At 51.2% G+C, this 19,243-nt stretch overlaps 1 pseudogene; it reads right to left on the reverse strand.

Annotated features, from left to right (window-relative positions):
- Positions 1–7,640: 7,640 nt before the first annotated feature.
- LOC110743624 lies at positions 7,641–8,660 on the reverse strand (annotated as a pseudogene).
- Positions 8,661–19,243: the final 10,583 nt, after the last annotated feature.

Genomic DNA, 19,243 nt, shown 5'->3' on the forward strand with positions numbered 1-19,243 from the left:
CATGACTAATATCTTTGAGGCGGAGTCTGGCTCTGTCGCCAGGCTGGAGTGCTGTGGCGGATCTCAGCTCACTGCAAGCTCCGCCTCGGGTTCATGCCATTCTCCTGCCTCAGCCTCCCGAGTAGCTGGGATACACGAAGCCATACCTAAGCCCGGCTAGTTTTTGTATTTTTGAAGCCGGGGTTTCACTGTATTTAACCAGGATGGTCTCGATCTCCTGACCTCGTGATCGCCTGTCGACGCCTCCCAAAGTGCGGGATTACAGGCGACACCCGGCCTGGCCAACTAGCGACTAATTTCATAACTCAGGGTCAAGCCAGCCCAGGGATATTCATTAGTAAGATGAAGAAAGCATTACTGTTTGCTGTAGTCTAATGTCTGTGTCCCCAAAATTCATATGTTGAAATCTTAACCACAAGTCGATGATATTAGGAGATAGGGTTTTGGGGAGAAAGTTGGGCCATAAGGAGTGAAGCTCCATGAATGGGATTAATGCCCTTATGAAAGAGGTCCCAGAGAGAACCTTCATTTCTTTTGCCATGTGAGGTTACGGTGAGAAGTGGCTGGCTAGGCATGATGGCTCTTGCCTGTCATCCCAGTACTTGGGAGGCTGAGGTGGGAGGATCGCTTGAGGCCAGGAGTTCAAGACCATCCTGGACGACATAGGGAAACCTTGTCTCTACAAAAAATACAAAAATTAGGCCGGGTACAGTGGCTCACGCCTGTGATCCTAGCATTTTCGGAGGCTGAGGCAGGCGGATCACTTGAGGTCAGGAGTTCAAGACCAGCCTGGCCAGCATGGTAAAAACCCAACTCCACTAAAAATACAAAAACTAGCTGGGTGTGGTGGTGTGCATCTGTAGTCCCAGCTACTTGGGAGGTTGAGACAGGAGAATTGCTTGAATCTGGAAAGTGGAAGTTGCTGGGAGCTGAAATCGTGCCACTGCACTTCAGCCTGGGCAACAGCGTGAAACTCCATCTTTAAAAAAAAAATTAGCCTGGCGTGGTGGTGTATGCCTGTAGGCCCAGCCGCTCAGGAGGCTGGGAGGGTCGCTTGAGCCTAGGAGTTTGAGGTTGCAGTGAACTATGACTGCACCACTGCACTCCAGCCTGGGCAACAAAGAAAGACGCTGTCTCTAACATAAAAATAATAATAATAACAAAAGAAAGGCCATTTTAGGCCCTTAAAAGTAAAGCAGGCCCCAGTGAAGGAGAGAAGAGGATGGAAGGAGGAGGGAAGAGGGGAGGAGGGAGGAGGGCGGTGGCTGCACACCCCCACATCTCATAGATGATTCCTTCCTCAGCAACAGTTGCTCAGAGTTGAGCACAAGAACTTGTCTTTTTCCCAGTAACGAACACAGGCCCAGGCACAGAGTGGTGCTGAGGAAATGTGCGGTGAATGGATGCTGAACAGGAAGAGACACTGAAGAAGAAGGTGGTACTGACAGCAGCCATCGTGGAGGTTGGAAACGGAGATGCATGTGAAGCCCTTTGCATGGTATTTTCCCTTAAAATATGGATGGGGAACAAGGGGCTCTCATTTCTCTTTTTCTCTGGGATGGTGAGCAGTGAGCAGGGCACGCCAGGAGGAGCATACTCCGCAGCCCAAGCACACGCGGAGACAGTGCAGGAGAAGCGGCTGACGGTGGCCTGGCCCCGCGTACCTGGGTGTGGACGCCCCGCCGCCCCGCAGAGGAAGCGCCTGGAGTCTGGAGTCTGCTGCCCTGAGCTCTGGGTGTCCATGGAGGAAACGGGTAGGGAGTATCCGGGTTTCCTACCCCTCCCCCTGGGTGGCTGTGCCTTCCCTTCCTCCTGCTCCCCTCCCTCCCTCCCCGGGGTCCCCAGGGGTGGACAAACCCAACCCCCAGGTGAGGGTCTGTCCTGGGGGAGAGGGAAACAGCTGGCAGGAGCTCAGGCGGCAGGCGGTGGCCCTGCTCCTGCCGTGAGAGACGGAAGCCAAGAGGCGGCGGGTGGGCGGTGCTGAGGAGACCCATGATTCACCCAGCCTGAGACCCTGTCGTTCCCTTCCACCGGGCTCCTCATGAGAAGCCCCAGAGCAAAGTGGGTGTGGCTAGTCAGGGTGAGCAGGGCAGGCCGGAACGGGACCCGGACCCGGAACGGAGGAGGGTGGCCGCGGAAGACACCTAGCCTAACCGGAGAGGGACAGGTGCACCCCCAGACAGTGGGAAATCGCCCTCTGCCTCCAGCTGGGCTGGGCCCAGACCCTCCACTTCCCAGCCCCTTGCTTCTCTGTGCCTTGGAGGTTCAGGGTGGGCTGGTGGGTGGGAGGAGATGTGAGAGTTCCTGTGTCAGGAGTTGAAGACCATCTTGGCCACTTGCCTGCCAGGGCCCTGTAGAAATAAATCCCTGAAGCTATAAACAGGTGCTCCTCTAAGTTGATTCCAGGGGAAGGCGGGAGGAGCAGTGGCAGGTGGTGTGGGAAGAGAGAGACTGCTCTCTAGAGAGCTGATGGCACCAGGCCGTCACCACCGCGGTGACAGCGCACACACATCCACACACATGCACGCACACACAAATGCATGACACACATGTGCACACACATGTACACACACATGCACACGCACACACACGCACACGTGCACACACATGCACGCACACATACACTCACATACAAATGCATGACACACATGTGCACACACATGCACACACACATGCACACACACATACCCCACTCCTCTACCAGGACCAACACAGCCCCTCCGTTCCTGCTCGCGTGGAAGGACGGCGCCCAGCCAGATTTCCTCCCTGTGAATTGAGCGCCAGAGACCAACAGTGACCTGTGGTGGTTTTTCCAATTCTCTTCCCATTCTGTCAAGGACAGAGGAGATGCTTTGTGATACAAAGGGGAAAAAAGGAAGGAGAAAAGGGAAGAAAGCGAAGGGAGGGAAGTCCTCCGCAGAGCAGCCTGGGGAGGGGTCTGGGGCCTGGCCTAGGCCCAGCCACTTCCTGAGGAGACCAGGTGGCGGTCTCCCAGGCCTGCAGGCCTCAAGGCAGCCCAGTCCTCCTCTGTAGTCCCTACGCGTTGCTCTGGTGCGGACATCCCTGGCTATGCTCTCCATGTAAATGTTCCTTTTAGCCTCTGCCTCAGCAGAAATCTGAAGATCAGGCCAATTTCGTGGTCTCTCAGACGTCTGTAAACAGGAGGCCTTGGCTCCTCGGGAGACAGGGAGCCTCTCACTGTACTTCCTTCTCTTGGCTTCAAAGACATAGAATGGTTGCTATGGGGATTCCTTCATTTGTAGAGTAAGTTTTCAGAAAAAAATAGTGACTCACAAGTCCTTTAAGGAGGAACAGAGTCAATCCTTGGGGACGATATGATCTAATAGGGTTTAAAAGAGGAACCGTGGTGGGCTGCAGTTGGCGGGCTTTTCTTCTTTTCCTCTTTGATCCTCATGGGTGGACGAAGCCCACCAGTGGCTCAGGTACTCTGGCACCACCATTTGCTTCTTTGTGACATCTGAGGACAGGTGTTAAAAATAATTTGGAAATGGCCAACTAGGACCCGGCACACTGGCTCACTTTGAGAGGCTGCAGTGGGAGAATTACTTGAACCCAGGAGTTCGAGACCAGCCTGAGTAACATAATGAGACCTTGTTTCCACAAATAATTAAAACAAAAAAACTAGTCAGGTGTGGTGGTGTATGCCTGTAGTCCCAGCTACTCAGGAGGTTGAGGCTGTAGGATGACTTGAGCCCAGGCGGTGGAGGCTGCAGTAAGCCATGGTTGTGCCACCATGAAAAGAAAAGAAGGAAGGAAAAAGAAAGGAAGGAAGGAAGGAAGGAAGGAAGGAAGGAAGGAAGGAAGGAAGGAAAAGGAATTCGTAGCTAGGCTAACGGGGAGAGTTACTGTCAGTTTCCACAAGGGTCTTCATGGTCACCTCTGAGCCTCGCTGGCTGGGTGAAGTTATTAGCCCAAGGGTGCCACAGGGCTTTTGCACAGTCATCTGCATTATGTCTGGCCAGGCAGAGGGCTTTCCCTGCACTGATTCTCCTGGAAGCCTGGGGTTCACAGCACAGACTGGAAAGTAAGGTACACAGAGGGGAGGGACTGAACCAGGTCCCACTGCATGTGAGTACATACAAAATACTGCTTTTCCTACACGGATTTTCCTGGAAGCCTGGGGTTAGCAGCATAGACTGGAAACTAAGGTACACAAAGGGGAGGGACTGAACCAGTCCCCTTATATGTGAGTACATACAATTACCTAGGCTAGGAAGCCAGGCCTTCTAAACAGCTAGGGCCAACAGAGCAGGAGCCAGGAGGAATGATTTTATGAACAAACTTATTTTCCAACATCAGGAAAAAAGAAAGTTGGCTGTTGGGAGTGATAAGGAGAAAGAATGATGAGGAGCTCAAATCAGGTGGACCCCTGATTGAGATGATCCTTCTTTTCTTCAGAAAAGAGTACCACACTGGCTGTCAGCTGTGTGACCTTGAGGAAGTCACTCTCCCTCTCAACGTTCTCATCTGCCAGGTGAAAGGGCTGGGCTTGAATGAGCTTGGTTCCCTTCCCACAATGATGCTTGTGTACTGCACCTGTGCTAGGAATACTAGTAAGCGGGTCTCCATGCTAAAATCAGTGTTCCAGGATCCCGCATGGCCCACAGCACCAAGCCCAGCCTTCTCAGCTTTGAGCTGAAGGCTCTGGGTAACCTGATCCCAGCCCATCGGTCCTGTCTTAATCTCCCACTCACCATTTCCTGTGGATTACTTATTGTTCTATCCTCCCAGCCTCCATGGCCTTGTTCGCACCTGCTACCAGCAAAGCACACCCCTCCTGCCCCAGTGCCCTGGCCTGAAGATGTCCTGTTAGTCTTTCAGCTGTCAATGAAGATGGCCCCCCTTTTCAAGAATCCTTCCTGGAATCCTGAGTTTGGGGGTCCTGATCTTCCCAATCCCGTATCCATAGTCACTGCCTTCACCTGAATGCGATTGCAAGTCTCTAGCCCTTCAATTCAACAAATATTCCGGAATGATTATTAGCATGTGCTGTGACGATGACAAATTCCGATACAGGAAGACATGAATCAAATGATCATGTTCATCCATGCATGATTAGAAACACAGAAGGGTAAAGAAGGAAGAGAAAATGGCTTCCTGAGAGCTTGCCTGGGGTCTGGAAGGATGAACACGGAGCTGGGGGGCATGGAAGGGAGCCAAGAGAGGTGAATGGGCTGGGTTGGTCTCTTGAGGCTGGGAGAGGTAGATGGTGTGTCTTGATCAGAGGAGCTATCTGGGAATCCTTTGATGGTTTTAAAAAGGGGAGTAACAGATCCAATTTTTATTTCGGAACAATCATGCTGGCTGTTCGTGGAGAATGGCCTGGAGCACTGGGTCTCCGCCCCAGCTGCCTGGGAGAAACTGTGTGGAAGGAGCCATATCCCCTGGCCTCCCCTCCAGACTCCAGACATCCCCAGTCACCTGGCTGGGAGGGAGGCAGAAGAGAATCAGGGGTGCACCTGGGGTCCCTGCAGGGGTCCAGCCGGGAGATGGGGGCAACTTGGACAGGGATGGTGGCAGAGGGATTGGGCCCGGGGGCATTTGGGAGATGAAAAGGGCAAGGCTTGGCCATGAATTCCCATGAGATGAAAGAGAAGGAATTGTCAGGATTGAGCCCCAAGTTTCTAGCTCATGCAAATAAATAGAAAGGGGGCATCCACTGAGCTTGAAAGCATGGGGAAGGGGTGTTGGAGACTCTTCTGGGGACCCCTGCAGACTCCTGTAACCCCTTTGAGTTCTCACAGGCAGAGGCTGCGGTGGCGGGGGGAGCAGGCCTTGGCAGGGTACCCGCCCGCCACCAGGCACCCTCCATCCTAGTAGCCCTTGGGGAGACACACTGTGGTCCAGAGGAAGGGTACAGAGAGGCAGAGGAAGCCAACCAGTGTTCTTGGACAGCCCACCATGTGGTCAAAGGACCAGACAGCTTGTTTGGAAGCGTCTCTGAGGCACAAAGTGTCAGGACTCTGCTCCCTGAGCCCTCCCAGCAGGAAAATGAAAACTTCGCAATGGGCTCCCAGGGAGGCGGGGCTGGAGGTGCCTTCCCTTTATGAGAGGCCTGCAGAGCAATTCCTGCCGCAGGGGTTTCTGAGCAGTCAGAACATCTGCCCACGTTGATGTCTTCCAGCCACCTGATTCGGTGGCTTGGGGCCTTTGGGTTGGGGGAGTGGGATCTTAGGCCTGTTTTTTGGGGTAATAAATTTTGTGACCTTGGAGGAGCCACTTATCTCACAGATCCTGGGATGGGCAGGAGGAGGAGTGAGACCCGGCCTGCCCTCTCCCTAGAGGCTCACCAGCTCTCTGGAGACAGACACGTCCTGGGCGAAGAACAAATCCCACTCAGCCAGGCAGTTTCCTGGAGGAGGAGGAGGGAGAGGAAGAAGGCAGGAAGAGGAGGGCAGGGTGCAGAGGGGGAGAAAGGAAGGAGGGGAGGAGGAGGTGAAGAGAAAAGGGAGGAGGAGGAAGGAAGAGGAGAAAACCTGTTTTCTGTCTTTAACTGTCCTGGGGGCTCTGTGCTCCTCCTCAGTCAGAACTCCCCCCCTCAGGTCCCCCCCACCACCCACCTCAGGTCCCTCCCCACTTCCTGTCCCTCCCCCACTCATATCCCCCCCCCCTTGTGTCCCTCCCCCCCTTGTGTCCCTCCCCCTCTCAGGTCCCTCCAGTCCTCATGTCTCTCCGCATCTCAGGTCCCTCCCCGCCTCATGTCTTCCTCCCCCTCAGGTCCCTCCCAACCTCCTATCCCTCCCCACCTTGTGTTCCCCCACCACTGTGTCTCTCGCCCCCTCATGTCTCTTCCCCCTCAGGTCCCTTCCCCTCTCAGGTCCCTCCTGCCCTCGTGTCCCTCCCCTTCTCAGGTCGCTCCCCCTTCAGGTCCCTCCCCTGCTCTTGTCCTTCCCCTCCTCAGGTCCCTCCTCCCCTCACATCCCTCTGTCCTCATTTATGGGCAGGAGAAATTTCAAAGTGTGTTTGTACCACAATTACTTTAAAACTCTGAAGTTGACCTTTAAGGGTTTGTGTATGTTTTAATTTTACTTTTACATGATAACCTGCAATAACTACACAAATGCATGCATTTTTGTGCTTATTTGTAAGTGCTTTCTTTAAAACTGCTTTTTTCTTACATCCTTTCAGTCCCTTTCCCTATGCCTGGAGCCTGGGTACCAGCTGTTGAAAACTACGTTTCTCCTTATTCATTCTAACATATTCACACATAAAGGTTGTCATTCCTTTTTGTCACTATTTTACAAAAATTGGATCATACCATATACAATTATCTGCTATTTGTTTTGCTCATCTAACAATAAATACACTGTGAAAATCCCTTCAGATGAGTAGATATGAATCTTATTCATTCATTTTTTTTTTTTTTTTTTTTTTTTTGAGACAGGGTCTCACCCCCTTGCCCAGGTTGGAGTGCAGTGGTACAGTCACAGCTCACTGCAGCCTGGCCTCCAAGACTCAATCGATCCTTTCACCTCAGCCTCTCGAGTAGATGGGACTACAGGCATGCACCACTGAACCTGGCTAATTTTCGTATTTTTTGTGGAGATGGGGTTTCGACGTGTTGCCTAGGCTGGTCTTAAACTCCGAAGCTCAAGAGATCCACCTGCCTCGGCCTCCGAAAGTGCTGGGATTACAGGCCTGGGCCACCGTGCCCCGCCTCTTACAAATTTTTTCTTTCTTTCTTTCTTTTTTCTTTTTTGTTTTTCAGGTTGCAGGGTTTTATTTCAGCAACACAGCGACAGTCAAGCAGAGCCACACAGCAGGGGCAGCTACAGCTGCCTCAGGAGGCGGCAGCAGCGGCCGCTTTTGCAGCTGCTCTCTCTCCCAGCATCCTCTGCTTCTGTTTGGCCTGGCACTTCCCGGTAGAACAGTGGGCCCCCAGGGCCTGTTAGCGGTGCTGGTAGGCCGGGGCCACCTGGGTGAACTGCTGCACTTCCTTGGCCCGGTTCTGCCTGTTGTTCTCTCCTTCGCTCTACTGACAGGCCTTGAGCCGCTCCTGGATAATACTGACGATTTCTTGATCGACTTTGTAGTCCCTCCTCCGCTGCATTCGGCTTCATATATGCACAAGATGTCCTCCTTGCGCTCGGTGATGTCCGGCACGCGGCGGTACTGCCGGTGGTAGTAGTAATACCTGTTCTTTGCGTGCTGCCACTCTGGGACCTCTCACGAGGGTCACGGGTCGGTCCACGAGGAGGTTGAAGGCCTTTGTCAGGTAGACGACAGTGCTGGCGTGTGGCGCGGGGGCGCGGGGTCCACATCCTTGTCTCCGCATGGCTGCAGTGAGCGCGGACTCCGCTCCGGGACGCGCTGCCCTGGCCTCCGCCTCGGTCCGGGTCCCTACTCATTCTTTTTAATGGTTGTGTAATATTACATGGTGTGAACTTAATAAAGGACCCCTACGCAGCCAAGAGATTTTTTTTCCCCCAATGAGAAAACAGATTTTTTTTTTTTAATGTTTGAGATTTTAGTGAATTCTTTTCATACGGCAAGGAGCTGAACTACCTGTATTGTTCAGAAGCCAAGTTCAGCAGTCTTGTATGTGGGATGTCTGTAAAGAATAAGAAATGGGGCGGGCGCGGTGGCTCACGCCTGTAATCCCAGCACTTTGGGAGGCCGAGGTGGGCGAATCACGAGGTCAGGAGTTCGAGACCAGCCTGGCCAACATGGCGAAACCCCGTCTCTACTAAACATACAAAAACTATCCGTGGGTGCCTGTAATCCCAGCTACTTGGGAGGCTGAGGCAGGAGAATCGCTTGAACCCGGGAGGTGGAGGCTACAGTGAGCCAAGATTGAGCCACTGCACTCCAGCCTGGCGACAGAGGAAGACTCCCTACCCCCCCCCCCCCCAAAAAAAAAGGAATAAGAAAGGGACTGTGCCCCAAGGAGTCTGCGCTCTTACCAGGAGGCAGAGCCACACGTGGTCATGAGACAACAGCCTCTGGCAGCTGCACGGAGGAGAGCTCCACGGAGCCTGCAGGAGGGAGGGCTTGAGACTGGCCCGCTGGGAGGGTACAGCTCTGGCAGGAAGCCTGGAAGGGCAGGTGTGGAGTCAGACGTGATCTGATGTTCTGTGTGGCCAAGACAGGAAGCCAGGCAGGAAAATCCCAGTTACTCAGAAGATTGGTTGAGCAGCCACCTCCCTCCCACTGACCGCCCCCTAGGAATCTCTATAGTCTTAGCTTATTTTCAGCTTTTAGTTTCCTCTCATCGGAGGTTGGGCCCCTGGTCTCTTGATTTTCTAACTGCAGAAGGGATGAAAGTCTGAGATTTCAATCAAAAGCTTAAGAAAATAATAATCCTTGGTTGCCCTAATTCTTTCCTGAAAATACCTCATACTAACAGAAATTGCCTTTAAGCCCCTTTTCTTTCATGCTTTAAATTTCTTTCTTAATTAAAAAGAGTTGTTTACTTGATGTGGGCTCCAACATGCTTATTTATTTTAACTTATCTTGTTTCTTTTTTCCTTATCTTCATGACTTGATAACTCTGTAACTCTCTCTTCTAGTGTCTTAAAACGTTGGTTGTCTCTGTCACTGACATGACCTAATAAGGAACTTCATAATCAGCCCTTTTCTATTCTCACAGAATAGAAGTTGTGTCAATAACAAATGGAAATCACTGAGCTCCAGAATTCAACTGCCCTAAACTGGCTGCTTGTCCCTATCAGAGATTTTAGAATGTTTTCCCCTTAAGATGAATTTCAGTTTTACTCGATCCTACCAATGTTTGATGACAATACTCATAGAAAACTAATGATAAATTAATGTCTGCTTTTCAAAGTACCTGGTTGAGTTCACTGTGTAAAAATAATAATAATAATAAAGGCAGCCAAACTGATGATTGGCAGAATTTTTTCCCGTCACTTAAGGCGATTGAGTTGCAGTACCTAGTCTGAGAATGCCTCAGAGACACACCACCCAGGGACTTGGATCCTTGATCTCAGAAAGATTGTGATCGAATTAAGTCTGACTCAACAAATAAGGTCACTGGAAAGAAGTGCTGGCATTAAATTTACCGTTAACGCCAGGGTCAATTTACTAAACAGTCATCTGCATGTGGTTCCACAAGACCTCTGGGTAAATTCCAGAAACTGCCTGGGAGGAAGATAGCTTGCGCATGAAGTCACTGAATCCTGGTCAGTGTGACTCTTGGTGATCATCTCTCAGTACGGCAAAAAGCGTTTCCAAAGACAGGACGCCACTGTGGGGTGGAAAGCCTTTGGAAGCTATGGAAGGTGACTTCTTATGTTAAGTCTAGAAACGGGATGGCAGGAGGACAAGAAACTGAGACTCTGGTGCTGGGATCCTGGAGTCCTAGTTCCACCACAGATGTTAACTGGGCTCAGCTATTCAGGTCACTGACTGGTTCATCTTAGAGTTGTTTCTAGACTAGATATTTATTTCCCTGCATTACAAAGGTGGGAAAGTAAGAGTTCTGTCCATCAGCCAGTTGTCAGGCATAAATGATGTCTTTCCCTTGCTTCCTGCACCACAGTTTGCTTATCTGTCAGATGGAAACACTAATTACTTAGCTACTCCTCACCTCCAGGGCTGTTCACATGAATAAGAAGAGAGTATGGATATGAATTTGCCTTACAAAGGGAAAAGTTCCACACAAATAGAAAACACTAGCGGATGGCCGGGCGTGGTGGCTCAAGCCTGTAATCCCAGCACTTTGGGAGGCAGGAGCCCAGATCAGGAGATCCAGGAGATCAGAGACATCCTACCAGCTAACATGGTAAAACCCCATCTCTACTAAAAATACAAAAACTAGCCGAGGCCCGAGGTGGCGAGCGCCTGTAGTCCCAGCTACTCGGAGGCTGAGGCAGGAGAATGCGTGAACCGGAGGCGGAGCTTGCAGTGAGCTGAGATCGGCCACTGCCTCCAGCCTGGGCGACAGAGCGAGACTCCGTCTCAAAAAAAAAAAAAAAAAAAAGAAAGTTAAAAAAAAAAAAAAGAAAGAGAAACACTAGCGGAAATAATTTCTAGATTCTTCCTGCTGAAGCTTTTCAACTATTTCCAAAACACATCATTGCTGAGCCTGTGCAAGTTCAAATGGCAAAACCCGAAGAGTCAGTGGCATTGCCTCTTCTCTAGCCAGAGCCTTGGGGGCCGTCAGCCTGCACCTGCCTGTTTGTTCTGCCATTGCCTCATTCGCTCTGACTTAGACACCGGGGAAGCCAGGACCACAGAGGCACTTCTCAGCTTCCTCCTGAAACAGCCCTCCTCAGCTTCTCAGCTGTGTCTCCTGGGTCTTCTCACAGAATTCTTGGCCAGGAATCTACCTTCCTTAAAGCAAATCAGGTCTCCCGATTTCCTAGAGCCAGAATAGCATAGGGGGCAGCTGTGGGGCTTGGAGCCAGACAGACCCTTACTAATTATCCATGGATCTTGCTGAGCCTTGGTTTCTCATCTGTAAAATGTGGGTAATGAAGCTACTTTCCTGGGCATCTATGAGTTTGAAATAAAAGAATATGGGGGCCGGGTGCAGTGGCTCACGCCTGTAATCCCAGCACTTTGGGAGACTGAGGCAGATGGATCACCTGAGGTCAGGAGTTCGAGACCAGCCTGGCTAACGTAGTGAAACCCTGTCTCTACTAAAAATACAAAAATTAGCCAAGTGTGTTAGAGGGTGCCTGTAAACCCAGCTACCCGGGAGGCTGGGTCAGAAGAATCACTTGAATACAGGAGGTGGAGGTTGCAGTGAGCTGAGATCACACCACTGCACTTCAGCCTCGTTGACACAGCAAGACTCCATCTCAAAAAAAAACAAAGAAGAGTATGGGTGAAAGGGCCGGTTGTGTCACGGAAGTTGAATGTTTGTCCTTTTCCTTTTTCCCTTGTTCCTTTCCTGTACAGCTGCCCACCAGGCACTGTCTCCTTTCTCCTGGGAAGGCGCTGCATTGTTTCCCTGCAAAGGAGGTCCAGAAAGCAGACCCGGTCCCATGTCTGTGCATCTGCTCGGAGAAGGCCTCCTGAGGAGCACACCGACACCCTCCCCTTCCATATTGGCCTTCTCTGCACCATTTCAGGTTCTTGCCTCTTTGGAATTGTGTGTATGTGGAGGGAACATCTGGAGGTGTCCCTTAATTTTTCATGTTACATCTGGACGTGTCACATAGCCACAACCGTAACTGTACATGGAGAATCATGTCGTGTGTGCTGTGGGCAAGCCAAGAGGTGGCTTTGTGTGCTCTGCTCTTCTGCCAGCCTGGCCCAATGCAGGTACTGTGTGACCCCGGAGGAAAGAGTCATTCAGTGGGCCTGAAGAAGGGAGGAATTGGTCGCTTGCAAGGTGCACTCCCACTTCCTGCGGTTTTCCCAAGCAATTACATGATAAGGACTGGAGATGAAATGAAGCAAAATCTTCTGGGGTCACTTGAGCTATTTCTTTTGAGTACAGGTCTCTGGGATAGCATGGCCTGTCAGCCACACCCGTTTCACCCCTGTTGGCAGCTCCATTCTGCAGGGGAGCAAGTGTCCAGTCCTGGGAGCTCTGGTTGCAGGGATGCTAGGAATGTCCACCCTGTCCTGGGGCCTGCCTTCGCCTCTGCCCCTCCACTGCCTCTCCATCCCACTTCCTCCTCTTTATTTTTGTCTGTCCCTATGGCTGTCAGTGGGGTCTTGAGTCACCTATGTCATCATATCAGGAACATTGTGTGTTCCAAAGTGTGCTTGGTGGAACACTTGTTACTTGAAACAGTGCTTTGTAAAATGGATCCTGAGGCTAGCAGCTGGGAATGCCGCATCCTCTATCTCCTTCTTGTGGATGTATGATTCAGATTCTCGATTAACCCTGAAGAATCCCATAATAAATGGTTTGCTTTTGCTTCATAGTTTTGCCCAAACATTTTTGATCATGGATCCTTTTGTATGAATTCCCAACAAACACTTATTAGCAGGATTTGGTGAATCACATTCTGGGAAAAGCAGGCATGAACAACGTATTATTTGTAGGAATGCTATGAAGTCAAACTCACCAGTGAGAAATCTGGCATCAGAGGGCTGTGGAAAATGTGTGTGCTTTTTTTTTTTTTTTTTAATAAAAATATCACATTGGTGCAGATCAGACGTTCCCACCCCCTCACCACAAAAAGACCCTTTTTAGTTCTTTCCTCAAGGGATTCCATGTTTTAAAGGCTTTTAACTACCTAACAAACTACATTTATTGAATAATAATTTATTTCTTTGAGTTTTATTTATCAAAGACATCCAACTGCCAATTAGTGCTTCTGATCAGTCAAGATAACCACAGTTGCCACACTGGGTTGATATGACTCCAGCCCAAAGCAAATAAACTTAATGTTTTATTTAGTCTGGGAATGTCATTGAGGTAAACGTATGGTTTCCTCTGGGCTTTTTGATATCTCGAAAATAGCTTGCAGACCCCCCTTGCTGCCTTCATGGAGTGCAGGATGGGTGGAAAGCAGGACCACGGACGGAAATGCAGAGGACGCACAGCTGTTAGGAGGGCGGGAGGGATGGGGGATGGGGACGGTGACTGGGGCTACACCAGGACACTGGAGAGTAGACACTAAGTGGCTAGAGCCACTGTGAAGACTGGGGGTCCCAGGGTTGGGGGGTCCAGATCCTGGTGAACAAGCAAGAAGCTACTAGCCAAAGGCACATTCATGGTGTACCCTTAATGTGGGCAAAAACCTGGACACAGCGCCTTCCCTGTGTACCCTGGCTGCATTGTACCCACCCTTCCCCCAGCACCCAGAAGAGGCCCAGGGAGGACAGGGCAAAGGGGAGTGAGGCGGGCTCCTTCGCTGGGATGCTTTCCCCAGACCTCTCTGATGCATTTTTCAATCACGAGCTACTGTGAGGTGGATGCGTTGCCATGGCCACCTTCAGTGCCAGTAGAGCCCTTGGGGGATTAAGGCCCCTGAGGATTCTGCGGTCAGCTTGCTCCTCACCTCGAAGGAGAGACCTCTGCCCAAGGAGCTCATCCTTGCTTAGCAGAACCTGGGCCACTGTTCATATGGCAAGGATGAGGCACTAGAGCCAGATTCAGGCTCCTCAAGTGGTTCCGTCTCAGATGATGGAGAGCCATGCGCTCCCTAAATAGAGGGTTTCCTGGCACATTGGAGATGGGACTCAACATCCTGTAATCCACTTTCCACCTGACTTTACAGAAGAGATGTTACTCGAAGTAAGAGAGGGGGCTCCTCCACAGGAGAAAAGTACTCAGGTCATGCCCTTTGCAGCCCCAGTCAGCCTCCATGGGCTGGGTCCTGAGTCCCTCCTGGACCCCCAGGTACCCTCAGAGCCCCAGATTCCTGCTTAGCAATGGCCTCGAAGTAAAACACACGATCCTACTTCGTGCCTCTCCTCCCTCATTAGCCTGGACAACATTTTCCCAAAAGATACAATCTGTGTCTGGCAGAAGCCCACTTGCAAAAATAAATTCTTCCCTGAACATTTTTTCCAGGCGCATTTTAGAAATAAATCAGGGTGATGCCTTTTTCCCATTTCCAATGCCAAACATGCTGAACCCCGAGGCCTTGTTCTGTGGTGTAAACGTTACGATAAGGAAGGAATCAGGATCTTCTCAGAAGAACCCACCTCTGCCTCTAGCAGGGAGGCTGAGCAGTCCCCACAGCTGTACCCAACGCAAACCGCTCCTGCTCAGATGTGGGGACACAGGTGGATGGAGCTCACAGCCTGGGTCCCAGGACAGCACAGCCACATCCATCCCTCTCACCCTGCCAGGCTCTCCCGCAGCAGGGAGCCTTCCTCTGGTTTCTGGGTGTACTGACGACTGCAGCAGCTACAATCTCCTTGATACCCATTCATTCATTCATTCCTTCATTCATTCATTCCCTCACTAAATATTTATGCCGAGCGCCTGTTATGTGTCAGGCACCGTGCTAAGAGCTGGAAATACAGCAGTGAGCAAGTGCCCATGGGGCCTGGTATGTATGGGGCACTCTACTCACAGCACAATGACCAAGTGCATGAGCTGGAAGGCAGGAGGAAGGGAGGAAAGGAAGCGTCTATGCAGTTGGCACCCTCTGCTTTTGTGTGTACCATCTCATTGAATCTTCCCAACCGCACTCCGTGATTAGAAGGTGTCCCCATCCCCATTTTCACAGAAAAAACAGCCAAGTTCCAAAAGAAAGGGCAGAGATGGATTGATACAGCTTGTCTAATTTCAGAGCTCTGAACTCTCTCATCCATGCACACTACAACGGCACTCACAAGCTCACAAATGCACAGGGACACATACTCACCCCCTCACACACCTGGACTGTGCATCCCTGCTCCAGGGGTACCCAGTGACTGAGTCATGCGCTAACATTCTACTTTTCTTTCTTTTTCCTTTTTCTTTTAGAAAGAGTCTTGCTCTGTCACCCAGTCTGGAGTGCAGTGGCACGATCTTGGCTCACTGCAACCTCTGCCTCCTGGGGTCAAAAGATTCTCCTGTCTCAGCCTCCTGAGCAGCTGGGATTACAGGCATGCACCACCTTGCCTGGCTAATTTTTGTATTTTTAAAAATAGAGATAGGGTTTCCTCATGTTGGTCAGGCTGGTCTCAAACTCCTGACCTCAGGTGATCCGCCTGCCTTGGCCTCCCAAAGTGTTGGGATTACAGGCGTGAGCCACCATGCCTGGCCAACATTCTACTTTTTTCCATCATAACCATGTTCTGAGCACCCACTTTGGCTCCTGTATGCTCCTGTCTGGGCCCAGGAACCCAGAGCAACAGGGGAGACTGAGTCCCTGCCCTTCAGGCATGTGCTGTCTAGTAAGGAAGCCACTGGCTGTGGCTGCTGAGCGTGTGAAATGTGATTAAATCTACATTGAGATGTGCTGTGAGTGTGAAATACATACTGAGTTTCTAAAACTTAGTAAGAAGAAAAGAATGCAGAAAATTCCATACTTTAACCAGGTTGAGTACCCCTTATCTGAAATGCTTCAGACCAGAAGTGTTTTGGATTTCGCATTTTTTTCTGTTTTTTGGAATACTTTTTGCATATACATAAGTGAGATATCTTGGGGATGGGACCCAAGTCTAAATGTGAAATTCATATATGTTTTGTATACACCATATATACATAGCCTGAAGCTAACTTCATATAAGATTTTAAATAATTTTGTGCATGAAACAGAAGTTTTGGCTGGGTGTTGACTGCGACCCGGCACAGGAGGTCGGGGCGGAACCCTCCTCTCGTGGAGTCATGTCAGCACTCAAACACTTTTGGAGTTGGGAGAATTTCAAAGCTCAGATTTTTTTTTTTCTTTTTTTTTGAGACGGAGTCTTGCTCTGTGGCCCAGGCTGGAGTGCAGTGGCCAGATCTCAGCTCACTGCAAGCTCCGCCTCCCGGGTTCACGCTATTCACCTGCCTCAGCCTCCCGAGTAGCTGGGACTACAGGCGCCCGCCACCGCTCCTGGCTAGTTCTTTTGTATTTTTTTAGTAGAGACGGGGTTTCACCGTGTTAGCCAGGATGGTCTTGATCTCCTGACCTCGTGATCCACCCGTCTCGGCCTCCCAAAGTGCTGGGATTACAGGCTTGAGCCACCACGCCCGGCCCAAAACTCAGATTTTTAAATTAGGGATATGCAACACACGTTGAAACTATATATCTTTTGGATATATGGGGTTAAAGAAAAAGTATATAAAAGATCATTTTCCATGCTTCTTTTAAAAAAATGTGGTGGCGGCTGGACACGATGGCTCACGCCTGTAATCCCAGCACTTTGGAAGGCTGAGGAGGGCGGATCACGAGGTCAGGAGACCAAGACCATCCTGGCTAACACGTGACACCCTGTCTCTACTAAAAATACAAAAAATTAGCTGGGCGAGGTGGTGGGCGCTGTAGTCCCAGCTACTGGGGAGGCCGAAGTAGGAGAATGGCGTGAACCCGGGAGGCGGAGCTTGCAGTGAGCAGAGATCGTGCCACTGCATTCCAGCCTGGGAGATAGAGCAAGACTCCATCTCAAAAAAAAAAAAAAAAAAAAAAAAAAAAAAAAAAACTGTGGTGGCTACTTACCTGTTTGAGCTTGCAGGAGCATATTTTAAAAACGTGGCTACTAAAACATGTAAAGCCACATATGTGGCTCACATGTGAGCTCACATGATATTGCTGAGGGACAGTGTGGCTGGAGATGGAAAGACAAACCTTAAGCTAGCGCACGCATGCGGAACAAGGGTGCCTGCAAGTAGGGGAACAGGCCAGGGAGGAGGCAGTGCAGGGTGGGTGGATGCCAGCAGTCAGGATGGGTGGCCTCAGGGGTGGAGGAGGAGCCAGGAGAGGGAGGAGCCTGGAGTGAGCGCAGGATGAGTCATTTCTTACCCTGCGAGGGGCTGGGACCTGGGTCCTGGAGGAAGGAAGGAGATCCAGGGAGCTGTACAGGCGCGTGCCTTTTTTCCTTCCCCGACTGAGCAAGGGGTCCCGGCACTGCGGGGGCCCTCTGGAGGTCACCACCTCCATCCAGCCTCTCAGTTTCAGAGGGTCAGTGTCTGCCATGGTCCTGATCTAGGGTTGGCAAACGGTCCTCTGGCCCTGCCCTCACAGGTGCTCACTCCACAGGTGCATTAATCCAGTGCCTGGGATGGTCCAAGCCTGCTGTCAGCACTGCAGAGGTGGTGGTGACCAATCAAAGTGCCTGCTCCAGGGCAGCTCATAGCAAGCGTGGGGTGGCTGGAGACAGACAATAGGCAAAGGAACAACTACATGTGTCAGGTGTGGTCGGTGAAAAGAAAAATCAAGAGGGAGGATGGATGGGTGGGCGCTGTGTTAGAGAGAAGGTGACATTTCAGGAGGGACCTGAATGAATTCAGGGATGGAGCCATGAGCACACCAAGAGGAAGAGCATCCCAGGGAGCTGGAACAGCAGGTGTGAGGTAAGAGCATGCGAAGGACAGCATCAGGTCCACCAGTGGGACAGACGGGAGGAGCGAGTAGCCAAAGGTGAGGTCAGGGAGCCTCCGTGTCAGGGTGAGGCCCAGGCAGATGAGTCTCACGTGTATCCTCCATAAGCGGCAGTTACGGCTGTCACTATTATTAGGCTCTAGAAGGCCACACCTTCCCTAGAAGGATGACAACTGCCACCACCCTCAGAATCTTCCAAGTGGAGGGGTGGTGCCTCTGGCCTCAGGGCTTGGTGCATAAAAAATGGGACAGCCACACACTTTCTTTTGCTCAGCATATGCTAGCAGTTGATGAGACACTTGGACTGGGTGGCCTCTGGGGGTGGCAGGTGGGAGCTATCAGAAAGGCAGGAGGCCCAAGTGACCTCAAGACTCAGCAGTTTCCTGCACTTAGGGAGTCAGGGCCCCAGAACCTTGTGACATTCCGCTCTACCGTCCTCCTCCCTCTGCTCTGCAGCCCCGCTTTGTCATGCCCCTCCTCCACTCAAGAACCCACAATGGCTCGCTATTACCTGTAATTCTTCAGCCAACCTTTGCTACACGGACCATCCGTGCCCCTCAGGTGTCTCTGTTTAATGGTTATTTGCCCCCACATCTCAGCTCAGACTGCTGGAGAAAATGACATGTTTCTGTTCTTTGCCAAGAGGGAAAGACGTGCTTTGATAAATACTTTTTTCCCCAAGGAAATGAGTGTCTACTTTTCTCTGAACCACAAAGCCAGTGCTACCTGCACTTGGTCTTCACTGTGAGAGCACCTCACAATCCCATGGGGTGTGGCTTGCCTGCCAGTCTCTCAAGACAGCTGCACTCATGCAACTGGCCTGGAGGCAAGAGCCTGCCCCAGAAGGACAACTGTCTAGTCCTGCACAGGCTTCTTCCAATGCGGCAGAGTGTATTGAAAGAATGCCGGCCTCCTACTTGAACTGCACTCACGCAGCCGTTTATGGAGGGGCTACCACGTGCCTGCCACTGTGCTGTGGGCTGACCTCCTGAGAGAGGCCCCCGCGGGAGGGGACTGATTCCAAATATGCTTTTTTTTTTTTTTTTTTTTTTTTTTGAGACGGAGTCTCGCTCTGCTGCCCAGGCTGGAGTGCAGTGGCCGGATCTCAGCTCACTGCAAGCTCCGCCTCCCGGGTTCACGCCATTCTCCGGCCTCAGCCTCCCGAGTAGCTGGGAGTACAGGCGCCCGCCACCTCGCCCGGCTAGTTTTTTGTATTTCTTAATAGAGACGGGGTTTCACCGTGTTAGCCAGGATGGTCTCGATCTCCTGACCTCGTGATCCGCCCGTCTCGGCCTCCCAAAGTGCTGGGATTACAGGCTTGAGCCACCGCGCCCGGCCGC

The sequence above is a fragment of the Papio anubis genome, chromosome 7 (genome assembly GCF_008728515.1).
Source record: "Papio anubis isolate 15944 chromosome 7, Panubis1.0, whole genome shotgun sequence".
Classification (NCBI taxonomy): Eukaryota; Metazoa; Chordata; class Mammalia; order Primates; family Cercopithecidae; genus Papio; species Papio anubis.